Raw genomic sequence first — 14,955 nt, forward strand, 5'->3', positions numbered from 1 at the left:
AAAGTGGCACTTGCCTTGTTTGGGGTGAAGAGTGAATAAAAAAAAATGTGCACAAAGACTGAAAAAAAAATTATAAAAAAGGATTTGATTTTCTTTTATCTCAAACTACACGTTTGAAACTTTTATGGAAGGTCTTTGAATGGTTGTTATGGCTTTTGTGATGATCACCTTGGTTTGACCTGTTTATTACAAAATTAAACTGTGATCGTGTGTAAAATGATTGTCTTTTTATTTTGTTTTTATCCTTTAATTTGCTTTTATAATAATTCTTTTTTGTTTTTTTTCTGGTAAAACATTATGATCGAGGGGAGGGGATGCTGTGACCAAATTTAAATATTTCATTTAAAATACTATGAGATGTTGAATGCCAAACATTAGTGTCACAAATCTCACTAACCATTTTAGTTGTTTAGTTTGTAGCATTCGGACATGCGCAGATTAAGTCTGACATGACCATATTTGGGTTTGTATTACTGTACACATAGATTCGAAAAAGTTGTCAAAAAAACAAATATATAACAAATAAATTTTATCAAAGGCAAGATAAGTTACTTTTCTACCAAACTGGATATATTTTTTGTGTTTTTATTCAATGTAACATGTTTATTCAGCTCGAAAAACATGCAGTGTTTACAAATGTATTGGAAAATTCAAAATGGCCCCCGACACTCTCTTTAACATGGTAAGTTTGTAAAAGGTGTTATAAATAATAAACTAGACAAAATACTACTAACAAACACCGAATATATGTCAACTTATGTCACGGTAACATATATTGAGCGAATGTCTAACAGTATTTTGTCTAGTTTATTATTTATAACATCTTTTCCTGAACTTACCGTGTTAAAGAGAGAGTCGGGCGCCATTTTGAATTTTCCAATAAATCGGTAAAGACTGTATGCTTTTCGCGCTGAATAAACATGTTACAGTGAATAAAAACGCGAAAAATATATCCAGTTTGGCAGAAAAGTAACTTATCTTGCCTTTGGTAACATTTATTGGGTTTGTATTACTGAACACATAGATTCGAAAAAGTTGTCACCAAAACAGTGAAAACACAAATATATAAATATGTAACTTATTTTACTTTTGGTAATATTTATTTGTTATATATATATATATATATATATATATATATATATATATATATATATATATATATATATATATATATGTATATTTTTTTTATTTGTAAAAACCTTTTTACGAAATAAAATTAAATATTTACCCCCAGTAGAAGTCAAAAACATTTTTACACGTCACCTAGGCTTCAGCCTCTGTCCCATCGACGAAATACAAACCCCAAATTTTCTGTTTTGAACACAGTAGAAAAAACGAATTCAACCGATATTTTTTGTTCTTCCCTGTAATTCCTGGAATGAAAGTTGTTGAAAGTCCGATAACTCATCTTTTCATTATCTCCCTTTGATTGTACCCCCCCCTTTTTCCCAAACTTACCGTGTTAAAGAGAGGGTCGGGCGCCATTTTGAATTTTCCAATATATCGGTAAACAATGTATGTTTTTTCGAGCCGAATAAACATTTTACATTGAACAAAAACACTAAAAATCGTATCCAGTTTGGTAGAAAAGTAACTTATCTTTCCTTTGGTAACATTTATTTGTCATATATTTGTGTTTTTTGACAACTTTTTCGAATCTATGTGTACAGCAATACAAAACCAATTTTTTTGGATACGAAAGAAAAAACAAATTCATCCCGATATTTTTTGTTCTTCCTCGAATGAAAGTTGTTGAAAGTCCGATAACTCATCTTTTCATTATCTCCCTTTGATTTTCTTTGTGCCTCAATAAAGATTTCTTCTTTCCTTTTAATTGTTCTTATCCTTTAATTATATGTAAAATATATTCATAACAATATTAGTGTAACAAAAATAAAAATAAAAAATCTCAGCTGCGTCGCCAGTTTCTAATAATAATAATAATAATAATAATAATAATAATAATAATAATAATAACAACAACAACAACAACAACAACAACAATAATAATAATAATAATAACAAAACCAACAACAAAAATAATAATAATAATAATAATAATAATAATAACAACAACAACAACAATAATAATAATAATAATAATAACAAAACCAACAACAAAAATAATAATAATAATAATAATAATAATAATAATAATAATAATAATAAAAATAACAACAATAATAAAAATAATAAATAATAATAATAATAACAATAACAATAATAATAATAGTAATAATAATAACAATAATAACAATAATAATAATAACAATAACTACAATAATAATAATAATAATAATAATAATAATAATAACAATAACTACAATAATAATAACAATAACAATAATAATAATAATAACTACAATAATAATAATAATAATAACAATAATGATAATAATAACAATAAAATTAACAACAACAATAATAATAATAATAATAATAATAATAATAATAATAATAATATAAAAATAAATATTAATAAAGTATTGGCGTTGCGCTTTTGCTAAGAATATTATAGCCAAAAAGTAGAACAGAGTCCTCTCCATCCCAATGTACACATACACACACACACAAACACACACGGTGCTAGTTGGCCGTTGACCCCAAAAAAGGGTTCATTCGTCCTTTGGAAGGTCTTGTTTTTAATCCTTCAGGGAGACTAGCCACCCTCCTCATCCTCACCAAACAAGTCTGGTGGGGGAACCAGTTTAGTCGCCGGTGACCCGACCATGAGGCAGGTAGTACTGGGTTACATGGTACCAGTAGCATATGACATGATCTGACATGTGTATATACGTATATATTTGTGCATGCATATGTATATATTTATTCCATAACACATTAGCAGATGACGTGTTATTCTATGTGGTGTTGAAGGTTGCAAGGCTTTGCCATTTCTTCATAGAAGATAGAAAGAAAGAAGGCAAATGTCAGGAATATAATTTTTACCATTTCACATATTTTGGCAAATGTCTTAAAACGCCAACGATTATCACTGCTTGAATACAATGTTACTCCTGTTCTTTTTTTGTTGCATAAGAAATGTCGTAGAGTTGTTTTGTAGCAATTGTAACATGTGTTATTACAACACACGTTACAAGTGTCACTTGACTGACCGTAGAAAATATCAAGTTGGATGCTTTGCATTATTTTTATTACTTGGGAGTCCTCACATATCAAGGCCTAAAGGCCACTTAAGCATAAGAGTTAATGAGTGTATGGTTAGCAGTGTCAGAAATTTCGTGAAAACTATTGAATAATAGCTTCAGCCAAATGGCGGGTAGTTCATGCCTTGAAAGGCGAAGGTAGTTTTCTTCTTGTGGAAGATGCTGGTTGAATTCGGCCGCTCGTAGAAATGGTTGAAGGTTTTCGAAATCCTTCCAGACTGGTCAATAAGAACAACGCACATAACGATCGATGTTCCATAATAAAGTATGCCCTCCTGCGGACAATGATGATGAAGTAATTAGTCCATTTTTATTACTTGGGAGTTCTCACATATCAAGGCCTAAAGGCCACTTAAGCATAAGAGTTAATGAGTGTATGGTTAGCAGTGTCAGAAATTTCGTGAAAACTATTGAATAATTCCACCCGCTATCTTTCGAAGCTTATAACTCATCGAAAAATGTAAGTCAAGCCATAATTTTTTTCAGTTAAAGGAGCAAGGACCAAGGTTTCATTTAAAAAAAATAAAAACAAAAAAAAAACAACGTGTATTTTTTTAAAAAAGGTTTTAAACTTCGGACTTTACAGGTAAATTTCTAAAAAAACACTATTTTTTTTGTTTTAAATTTGAATATATTATTTATTGATCTTTTATCTCCAATTTGTGATATATAAAACTTTGGCACATAAATTAATTATTTACTTTTTAATAGACACTTGAAAATATTGTCTAAAATATTATATTCGGTTTATTGGAAAGAGCATAAAATTTCACATTGACCCTGAAAATATCGTAAAAATAGAATCAATAGGAAAATTTTGATAGATTTTTAAAGTTTAAAAATTGAAAAATACTGAACTCGTAACATTCAATTAATTTCATTACTATTTTTTAAAAAAATATTTCTATTACTTTTTATACAACTTTAATAGTTTATTTTGGAAGTATAATCCATAAAAAAAAATAAACAACCCATTTTTAAAAGAGAAATTACGAGTTTTTTTATTGTAAGAAATTCTCTTACACGTTTTTGCCTTTGGCAGAATGAAAGAGACACTCAGAAAAGCAACAAAGGCTCACCTTAAATTTCAAGAATATTTTATTTACAAGAAAGGTAAAAATGAGTCCATATTGCAAAAGAGTGCCCTCTTTAACTTCAGCCAAATGGCGGGTAGTTCATGCCTCGAAGGTGTAGGTAGTTTTCTTCTTGTGGAAGATGCTGGTTGAATTCGGCCGCTCGTAGAAATGGTTGAGGGTTCTCGAAATCCTTCCAGACTGGTCAATAAGAACAACGCACATTGCGATCGATGTTCCATAATAAAGGATGCCCTCCTGCGGGCAATGATGATGAAGTAATTAGTCCATAGAACATTTTCCCCCAGGCTTGTATCCGCATTTAAGTGAGCGGAGATACCGTATAGAGTAGAACCCTGCCTTAGTTCATTAGGCACGGAGCGAGATACCACGCGTCTGCTTTGCTCAACACGAATCTGTTTGAAGAAACACAATATTCCTGCCATTTCCTGAATCCTCCGCAGCAACTGAAAAAATGCAATTTCATTGGTCAAAATAATCGCATGATTGGAACAATGTAGCAGTTATCGCCCTTGCATTCTGAAATTTCTAACATATTTTATTTGCAGTTTCTATTACTTTTTAAAACAACTTTAATAGTTTATTTTGGGAGTATAATCCATAAAGAAAATAAACAACCCATTTTTAAAAGAGAAATTACGAGTCTTTGATATTTTATTTGCAGTTTCGTGTTAGGGGTGTCAAAAATTCCTAAAAAATTCTGATACACTTACCCCATCACCCTTCTCACCGTCATCAACCCTTTTTGCTTTTGTTTTGAGTTATGTATTTTGTTCGGTCTTTCCCTCACCTCCTCTGACTCTTTTCTCCCTGTCCCCCTTTCTTTCTCTCCCCTCCATTTTCTTTCGTTCTCTCCTCCTTCATTCCTTTTATCTTGCTTTCTTCCCTTCCTTATCTTTCGTTCCTCCCACTTCCTCTATTCCTTTATTTCCTCCCACCCTCTTTTTGTCTACTTTAAACGAAATAGTCACACATATTGTTAAATTTGCAGGTTGAAACAAGTAACGTAGAAAGCAATACAAATGACGATTCAACAAACAAAGGTAGATCAAATAAGAAGTGTATTAATTTCATTACTGTTTAAAAAAAAAAAAAAATATTTCTATTACTTTTAAAACAACGTTTACTTTGGAAGTATAATCCATAAGAAAAATAAACAACCCATTTTTAAAAGAGAAATTACGAGTTTTTGATATTTTATTTGCAGTTTCGTGTTAGGGGTGTTAAAAATTCCTACAAAAGTTAGAGGTAATTATTTTTACGATGTAAGTTATTCTGTAGCAAAATTTAAATAAAAGAGTTACTTCCCCTGTTAAATTGAAATGAATTACCTCCCTTGGCTTTAAAAGAGAAATTACGTGTTTTTTTTTTTTGTTTATATCATTTGCAGTTTCGTGTTAGGGGTGTCAAAAATTCCCACAGAACTTCTGATACACCTAGACACTGAGACAACAGCGTATATTTAATGTACAATATATATATATATATATATATATATATATATATATATATATATATATATATATAAAGCTGAATGTATGTGTGTGTGTGTGTGTGTGTGTGTGTGTGTGTGTGTGTGTGTCTGGTCACGAATAGGCTTCTATATGATTGCCTATTTTAAAAAACTGATTACATATAATGGTAGAATATATATCGAGACACAGGAATGGGTATGTTTGATCTGGCAGAACGGTGGTTCATTAAAATTGTGGGGTCTGCGTTCGCGACAGGTCCAAAATGTATGGAAATAAAAAAATTAAAAATTGAAAGTTAGTGGTGGAAATAGAGCAAAAATAGATCGTTTATGGGGAGAGATATTACAAAAAATTTATTTACATTGGACTTGAAGGTAGATCAGCTGAACAGAGTTTTAAGAAATAAGATTTTCTCGTTCTTGTGAAATTTGGGTTTGTATTTAGTCATAGATAGATCTGTGCAAACAAAACAGGCCTGGAATGGTTAAAAGGAGGCAGAATATTTTGGAGAAAAATCCAACACGACATTAAGTTACATTTTTGATTATTTATAATAAAAATGAACAAATCTTATAGATTGTGGGGGTCGTCAGGCCTTTTTAGGAACTAACTTCCTCCACAAATAAATAAAAAAAAAAGAAGACTTACATGCAAAACAAACGGAGGTTTATTCACAGAAACCAACCATTAACAAATAAAATATAATTCTCTTTATAATGCGTTCAGAAGTCCTTTTTAAGTGTTCGTATAAAAAAAGGAGAATGTTTTTTTGTTGAACTGTTCATATGTTAAAACATGTTAAGAGAGGCAATAGGTAATGTTCGCCTGTGAAATTGTATGAAGCGCGTGGAGCGGTGAAAATGGAAGAGTGATAGTAACACGTGTGGAACGTCCGAATGAGAATGCAGTTGAGAGAGAGATTTGATGTTTGTGTGTGCTTAAATGCTATTTGGACCGGCTCCCAGCGAGCTTAAGAAGAAAAGTTTAGGAAAATGTCCCTGGAGAAATCCCATTGGACGGTAACATCACGTGGGGTGCTCTGTACTACGTCCGCTCGTTTTGAGTCGATTTAATATATAAAGCCACGCCGGAATTTGCGTGGGAGTTATCTTTTACTTTTCATGCGCCAACATAATCTTAATCATACTGCGCGCCTAAATTGTATTTATTTTTATAACAATTTTTAATCCGAATCTTAACCGTGTCAACGGGCACAAGATTGAGACTGCTCCATTTTATTTTCACGATATGTTTTTACATTTTCATCTAGTGACTATAAATTATTGTAAGTTATCTCCCTTTCGTATTGATATTTTTTCGGTGTTATTGTTTTATTATTTTTTTTTTAGATTGGCACTAATGGAAAGAATCACAAGTAAAGAAAATTCAGAAAAGTCTGTATGTACTTGTTACAGAAGAAAGATGTAATGTTCCAAAAATCATGTAAATCGATCATGTATTTTTTTTTACTACTACACTGTATTGAATGTAAGGCAGTTTTCACATATCACCTTCAAATTAAGTTGTCTCTCTTTCATTGTCATATCTTCTTTACTTTTTTTTAATTATCACTATAAGTGCCAATTTAAATAAGCAACTTTTTTAAAATATTTTTTTTATAATGACATCACCTTCAAATTAAGTTGTCTCTCTTTTATTGTCATATTTTCTTTACTTTTTTTTAATTATCGCTATAAGTGCCAATTTAAATAAGCACCTTTTTTTAAATATTTTTTTTTATAATGATATCACCTTCAAATTAAGTTGTCTCTCTTTTATTGTCATATTTTCTTTACTTTTTTTAATTATCGCTATAAGTGCCAATTTAAATAAGTACCTTTTTTTCATTCTTTTTTTTATAATGACATCACCTTCAAATTAAGTTGTCTCTCTTTTATTGTCATATTTTCGTTACTTTTTTTTAATTATCGCTATAAGTGCCAATTTAAATAAGCACCTTTTTTTAAATATTTTTTTTTATAATGACATCACCTTCAAATTAAGTTGTCTCTCTTTTATTGTCATATTTTCTTTACTTTTTTTTAATTATCGCTATAAGTGCCAATTTAAATAAGCACCTTTTTTTTATTCTTTTTTTTATAATGACATCACCTTCAAATTAAGTTGTCTCTCTTTTATTGTCATATTTTCTTTACTTTTTTTTAATTATCGCTATAAGTGCCAATTTAAATAAGCACCTTTTTTTTATTCTTTTTTTTATAATGACATCACCTTCAAATTAAGTTGTCTCTCTTTTATTGTCATATTTTCTTTACTTTTTTTTAATTATCGCTATAAGTGCCAATTTAAATAAGCACCTTTTTGTGTATTTTTTTTTATAATGACATCACCTTCAATTTAAGTTGTCTCTCTTTTATTGTCATATTTTCTTTACTTTTTTTTAATTATCGCTATAAGTGCCAATTTAAATAAGCACCTTTTTTTAATCTTTATTTTATAATGACATCACCTTCAAATTAAGTTGTCTCTCTTTCATTGTCATATTTTCTTTACTTTACTTCAAATTCAGTTGTCTCTCTTTTATTGTCATATTTTCTTTACTTTTTTTTAATTATCGCTATAAGTGCCAATTTAAATAAGCACCTTTTTTTTTTTTTTTAAATGACATCACCTTCAAATTAAGTTGTCTCTCTTTTATTGTCATTTTTTCTTTACTTTTTTTAATTATCGCTATAAGTGCCAATTTAAATAAGCACCTTTTTTTCATTCTTTTTTTTATAATGACATCACCTTCAAATTAAGTTGTCTCTCTTTTATTGTCATATTTTCTTTACTTTTTTTTAATTATCGCTATAAGTGCCAATTTAAATAAGCACCTTTTTTTAAATATTTTTTTTTATAATGACATCACCTTCAAATTAAGTTGTCTCTCTTTTATTGTCATATTTTCTTTACTTTTTTTTAATTATCGCTATAAGTGCCAATTTAAATAAGCACCTTTTTTTAAATATTTTTTTTTATAATGACATCACCTTCAAATTAAGTTGTCTCTCTTTTATTGTCATATTTTCTTTACTTTTTTTTAATTATCGCAATAAGTGCCAATTTAAATAAGCACCTTTTTTTAATTCTTTTTTTTATAATGACATCACCTTCAAATTAAGTTGTCTGTCTTTTATTGTCATATTTTCTTTACTTTTTTTTAATTATCACTATAAGTGCCAATTTAAATAAGCACCTTTTTTTAATTCTTTTTTTTTATAATGACATCACCTTCAAATTATGTTGTCTCTCTTTTATTGTCATATTTTCTTTACTTTTTTTTAATTATCGTTATAAGTGCCAATTTAAACAGGCACTTTTTTTTTATTCTGTTTTTTGTAATGACATCACCTTCAAATTAAGTTGTCTCTCTTTTATTGTAATATTTTCTTTACTTTTTTTTAATTATCGCTATAAGTGCCAATTTAAATAAGCACCTTTTTTATTCTTTTTTTTATAATGACATCACCTTCAAATTAAGTTGTCTCTCTTTTATTGTCATATTTTCTTTACTTTTTTTTAATTATCACTATAAGTGCCAATTTAAATAAGCACCTTTTCTTTATTCTTTTTTTTATAATGACATCACCTTCAAATTAAGTTGTCTCTCTTTTATTGTAATATTTTCTTTACTTTTTTTTAATTATCGCTATAAGTGCCAATTTAAATAAGCACCTTTGTTTTATTCTTTTTTTTATAATGACATCACCTTCAAATTAAGTTGTCTCTCTTTTATTGTCATATTTTCTTTACTTTTTTTTAATTATCGTTATAAGTGCCAATTTAAACAGGCACCTTTTTTTTATTCTGTTTTTTGTAATGACATCACCTTCAAATGAAGTTGTCTCTCTTTTATTGTAATATTTTCTTTACTTTTTTTTAATTATCACTATAAGTGCCAATTTAAATAAGCACCTTTTTTATTCTTTTTTTTATAATGACATCACCTTCAAATTAAGTTGTCTCTCTTTTATTGTCATATTTTCTTTACTTTTTTTTAATTATCACTATAAGTGCCAATTTAAATAAGCACCTTTTTTTTATTCTTTTTTTTGTAATGACATCACCTTCAAATTAAGTTGTCTCTCTTTTATTGTCATATTTTCTTTACTTTTTTTTAATTATCGCTATAAGTGCCAATTTAAATAAGCATTTTTTTTCATTCTTTTTTTTTTTTAAATGACATCACCTTCAAATTAAGTTGTCTCTCTTTTATTGTCATATTTTCTTTACTTTTTTTTAATTATCGTTATAAGTGCCAATTTAAACAGGCACTTTTTTTTATTCTGTTTTTTGTAATGACATCACCTTCAAATTAAGTTGTCTCTCTTTTATTGTAATATTTTCTTTACTTTTTTTTAATTATCACTATAAGTGCCAATTTAAATAAGCACCTTTTTTATTCTTTTTTTTATAATGACATCACCTTCAAATTAAGTTGTCTCTCTTTTATTGTCATATTTTCTTTACTTTTTTTTAATTATCACTATAAGTGCCAATTTAAATAAGCACCTTTTCTTTATTCTTTTTTTTATAATGACATCACCTTCAAATTAAGTTGTCTCTCTTTTATTGTAATATTTTCTTTACTTTTTTTTAATTATCGCTATAAGTGCCAATTTAAATAAGCACCTTTGTTTTATTCTTTTTTTTATAATGACATCACCTTCAAATTAAGTTGTCTCTCTTTTATTGTCATAATCACTTTACTTTTTTTTAATTATCGCTATAAGTGCCAATGTAAATAAGCACCTTTTTTTTATTCTTTTTTTTATAATGACATCACCTTCAAATTAAGTTGTCTCTCTTTTATTGTCATATTTTCTTTACTTTTTTTTAATTATCGCTATAAGTGCCAATTTAAATAAGCACCTTTTTTTTTTTTTTTTTAAATGACATCACCTTCAAATTAAGTTGTCTCTCTTTTATTGTCATTTTTTCTTTACTTTTTTTTAATTATCGCTATAAGTGCCAATTTAAATAAGCACCTTTTTGTTTATTTTTTTTTATAATGACATCACCTTCAAATTAAGTTGTCTCTCTTTTATTGTCATATTTTCTTTACTTTTTTTTAATTATCGCTATAAGTGCCAATTAAAATAAGCACCTTTTTTTAAATATTTTTTTTATAATGACATCACCTTCAAATTAAGTTGTCTCTCTTTCATTGTCATATTTTCTTTACTTTACTTCAAATTAAGTTGTCTCTCTTTTATTGTAATATTTTCTTTACTTTTTTTTAATTATCGCAGTAAGTGTCAATTTAAATAAGCACCTTTTTTATTCTTTTTTTTATAATGACATCACCTTCAAATTAAGTTGTCTCTCTTTTATTGTCATATTTTCTTTACTTGTTTTAATTATCGCTATAAGTGCCAATTTAAATAAGAACCTTTTGTTATTCTTTTTTTTATAATGACATCACCTTCAAATTAAGTTGTCTCTCTTTTATTGTCATATTTTCTTTACTTTTTTTAATTATCGCTATAAGTGCCAATTTAAATAAGCACCTTTTTTTCATTCTTTTTTTTATAATGACATCACCTTCAAATTAAGTTGTCTCTCTTTTATTGTCATATTTTCTTTACTTTTTTTTAATTATCGCTATAAGTGCCAATTTAAATAAGCACCTTTTTTTAAATATTTTTTTTTATAATGACATCACCTTCAAATTAAGTTGTCTCTCTTTTATTGTCATATTTTCTTTACTTTTTTTTAATTATCGCTATAAGTGCCAATTTAAATAAGCACCTTTTTTTAAATATTTTTTTTTATAATGACATCACCTTCAAATTAAGTTGTCTCTCTTTTATTGTCATATTTTCTTTACTTTTTTTTAATTATCGCAATAAGTGCCAATTTAAATAAGCACCTTTTTTTAATTCTTTTTTTTATAATGACATCACCTTCAAATTAAGTTGTCTCTCTTTTATTGTCATATTTTCTTTACTTTTTTTTAATTATCACTATAAGTGCCAATTTAAATAAGCACCTTTTTTTATTCTTTTTTTTTATAATGACATCACCTTCAAATTAAGTCGTCTCTCTTTTATTGTCATATTTTCTTTACTTTTTTTTAATTATCGCTATAAGTGCCAATTTAAATAAGCACCTTTTTTTTATTCTTTTTTTTATAATGACATCACCTTCAAATTAAGTTGTCTCTCTTTTATTGTCATATTTTCTTTACTTTTTTTTAATTATCGCTATAAGTGCCAATTTAAATAAGCACCTTTTTTTATTCTTTTTTTTTATAATGACATCACCTTCAAATTAAGTTGTCTCTCTTTTATTGTCATATTTTCTTTACTTTTTTTTAATTATCGCTATAAGTGCCAATTTAAATAAGCACCTTTTTTATTCTTTTTTTTATAATGGCATCACATTCAAATTAAGTTGTCTCTCTTTTATTGTCATATTTTCTTTACTTTTTTTTTAATTATCGCTATAAGTGCCAATTTAAACAAGCACCTTTTTTTAATCTTTTTTTTATAATGACATCACCTTCAAATGAGGTTGTCTCTCTTTTATTGTTATATTTTCTTTACTTTTTTTTAATTATCGCTATAAGTGCCAATTTAAATAAGCACCTTTTTGTGTATTCTTTTTATAATGACATCACCTTCAAATTAAGTTGTCTCTCTTTTATTGTCATATTTTCTTTACTTTTTTTTAATTTTCGCTATAAGTGCCAATTTAAATAAGCACTTTTTTGTGTATTTTTTTTTATAATGACATCACCTTCAAATTAAGTTGTCTCTCTTTTATTGTCATATTGTGTTTACTTTTTTTTAATTATCACTATAAGTGCCAATTTAAATAAGCACCTTTTTTTATTCTTTTTTTTTATAATGACATCACCTTCAAATTAAGTTGTCTCTCTTTTATTGTCATATTTTCTTTACTTTTTTTTAATTATCGCTATAAGTGCCAATTTAAATAAGCACCTTTTTTATTCTTTTTTTTATAATGGCATCACATTCAAATTAAGTTGTCTCTCTTTTATTGTCATATTTTCTTTACTTTTTTTTAATTATCGCTATAAGTGCCAATTTAAATAAGCACCTTTTTTTTATTCTTTTTTTTATAATGACATCACCTTCAAATTAAGTTGTCTCTCTTTTATTGTCATATTTTCTTTACTTGTTTTAATTATCGCTATAAGTGCCAATTTTAATAAGCACCTTTTTTTAATCTTTTTTATAATGACATCACCTTCAAATTAAGTTGTCTCTCTTTTATTGTCATATTTTCTTTACTTTTTTTTAATTATCGCTATAAGTGCCAATTTAAATAAGCACCTTTTTTACTTCTTTTTTTATATTGACATCACCTTCAAATTAAGTTGTCTGTCTTTTATTGTCATATTTTCTTTACTTTTTTTTAATAATCGCTATAAGTGCCAATTTAAATAAGCACCTTTTTTTATTCTTTTTTTTTATAATGACATCACCTTCAAATTAAGTTGTCTCTCTTTTATTGTCATATTTTCTTTACTTTTATTTAATAATCGCTATAAGTGCCAATTTAAATAAGCACCTTTTTTTATTCTTTTTTTTTATAATGACATCACCTTCAAATTAAGTTGTCTCTCTTTTATTGTCATATTTTCTTTACTCTTTTTTAATTATCGCTATAAGTGCCAATTTAAATAAGCACCTTTTTTAATTCTTTTTTTATAATGACATCACCTTCAAATTAAGTTGTCTCTCTTTTATTGTCATATTTTCTTTACTTTGTTTTATTATCGCTATAAGTGCCAATTGAAATAAGCACCTTTTTTTTATTCTTTTTTTTGTAATGACATCACCTTCAAATTAAGTTGTCTCTCTTTTATTGTCATATTTTCTTTACTTTTTTTTAATTATCGCTATAAGTGCCAATTTAAATAAGCACCTTTTTTTTATTCTTTTTTTTATAATGACATCACCTTCAAATTAAGTTGTCTCCCTTTTATTGTCATATTTTCTTTACTTTTTTTTAAATATCGCTATAAGTGCCAATTTAAACACGCATCTTTTTTTTATTCTTTTTTTTATAATGACATCACCTTCAAATTAAGTTGTCACTCTTTTATTGTCATATTTTCTTTACTTTTTGTTTTATCGCTATAAGTGCCAATTTAAATAAGCACCTTTTTTTTATTCTTTTTTTTTATAATGACATCACCTTCAAATTAAGTTGTCTCTCTTTTATTGTCATATTTTCTTTACTTTTTTTTAATTATCGCTCTAAGTGCCAATTTAAATAAGCACCTTTTTTTATTCTTTTTTTTATAATGACATCACCTTCAAATTAAGTTGTCTCTCTTTTATTGTCATATTTTTTTACTTTTTTCTAATTATCGCTATAAGTGCCAATTTAAATAAGCACCTTTTTTTATTCTTTTTTTTATAATGACATCACCTTCAAATTAAGTTGTCTCTCTTTTATTGTCATATTTTCTTTACTTTTTTTTAATTATCGCTATAAGTGCCAATTTAAATAAGCACCTTTTTGTTTATTTTTTTTTATAATGACATCACCTTCAAATTAAGTTGTCTCTCTTTTATTGTCATATTTTCTTTACTTTTTTTTAATTATCGCTATAAGTGCCAATTAAAATAAGCACCTTTTTTTAAATATTTTTTTTATAATGACATCACCTTCAAATTAAGTTGTCTCTCTTTCATTGTCATATTTTCTTTACTTTACTTCAAATTAAGTTGTCTCTCTTTTATATTAATATTTTCTTTACTTTTTTTTAATTATCGCAGTAAGTGCCAATTTAAATAAGCACCTTTTTTATTCTTTTTTTTATAATGACATCACCTTCAAATTAAGTTGTCTCTCTTTTATTGTCATATTTTCTTTACTTGTTTTAATTATCGCTATAAGTGCCAATTTAAATAAGAATCTTTTGTTATTCTTTTTTTTATAATGACATCACCTTCAAATTAAGTTGTCTCTCTTTTATTGTCATATTTTCTTTACTTGTTTTTATTATCGCTATAAGTGTCAATTTTAATAAGCACCTGTGTTTATTCTTTTTTTTATAATGACATCACCTCCAAATTAAGTTGTCTCTCTTTTATTGTCATATTTTCTTTACTTTTTTTTAATTATCACTATAAGTGCCAATTTAAATAAGCACCATTTTGTGTATTTTTTTTTATAATGACATCACCTTCAAATTAAGTTGTCTCTCTTTTATTGTCATATTTTCTTTACTTTTTT

At 26.7% G+C, this 14,955-nt stretch overlaps 1 long non-coding RNA gene across 2 annotated transcripts in view; it reads right to left on the reverse strand.

Annotated features, from left to right (window-relative positions):
• Positions 1-9,421: 9,421 nt before the first annotated feature.
• The window catches only part of LOC145271218 (uncharacterized), a 44,247-nt gene continuing 38,713 nt past the window's right edge, over positions 9,422-14,955 (reverse strand). For both annotated transcript variants that reach the window (XR_013865757.1, XR_013865756.1), the window contains 2 exons: positions 11,015-13,908; positions 9,422-10,371 (listed from right to left, as the gene is read on the reverse strand). This is a non-coding gene — a long non-coding RNA (uncharacterized LOC145271218). The remainder of the gene's footprint in view (positions 10,372-11,014; positions 13,909-14,955) is intronic.

The sequence above is a fragment of the Euprymna scolopes genome, chromosome 46 (genome assembly GCF_053919585.1).
Source record: "Euprymna scolopes isolate OS-2025 chromosome 46, ASM5391958v1, whole genome shotgun sequence".
NCBI classification, from domain to species: domain Eukaryota; kingdom Metazoa; phylum Mollusca; class Cephalopoda; order Sepiida; family Sepiolidae; genus Euprymna; species Euprymna scolopes.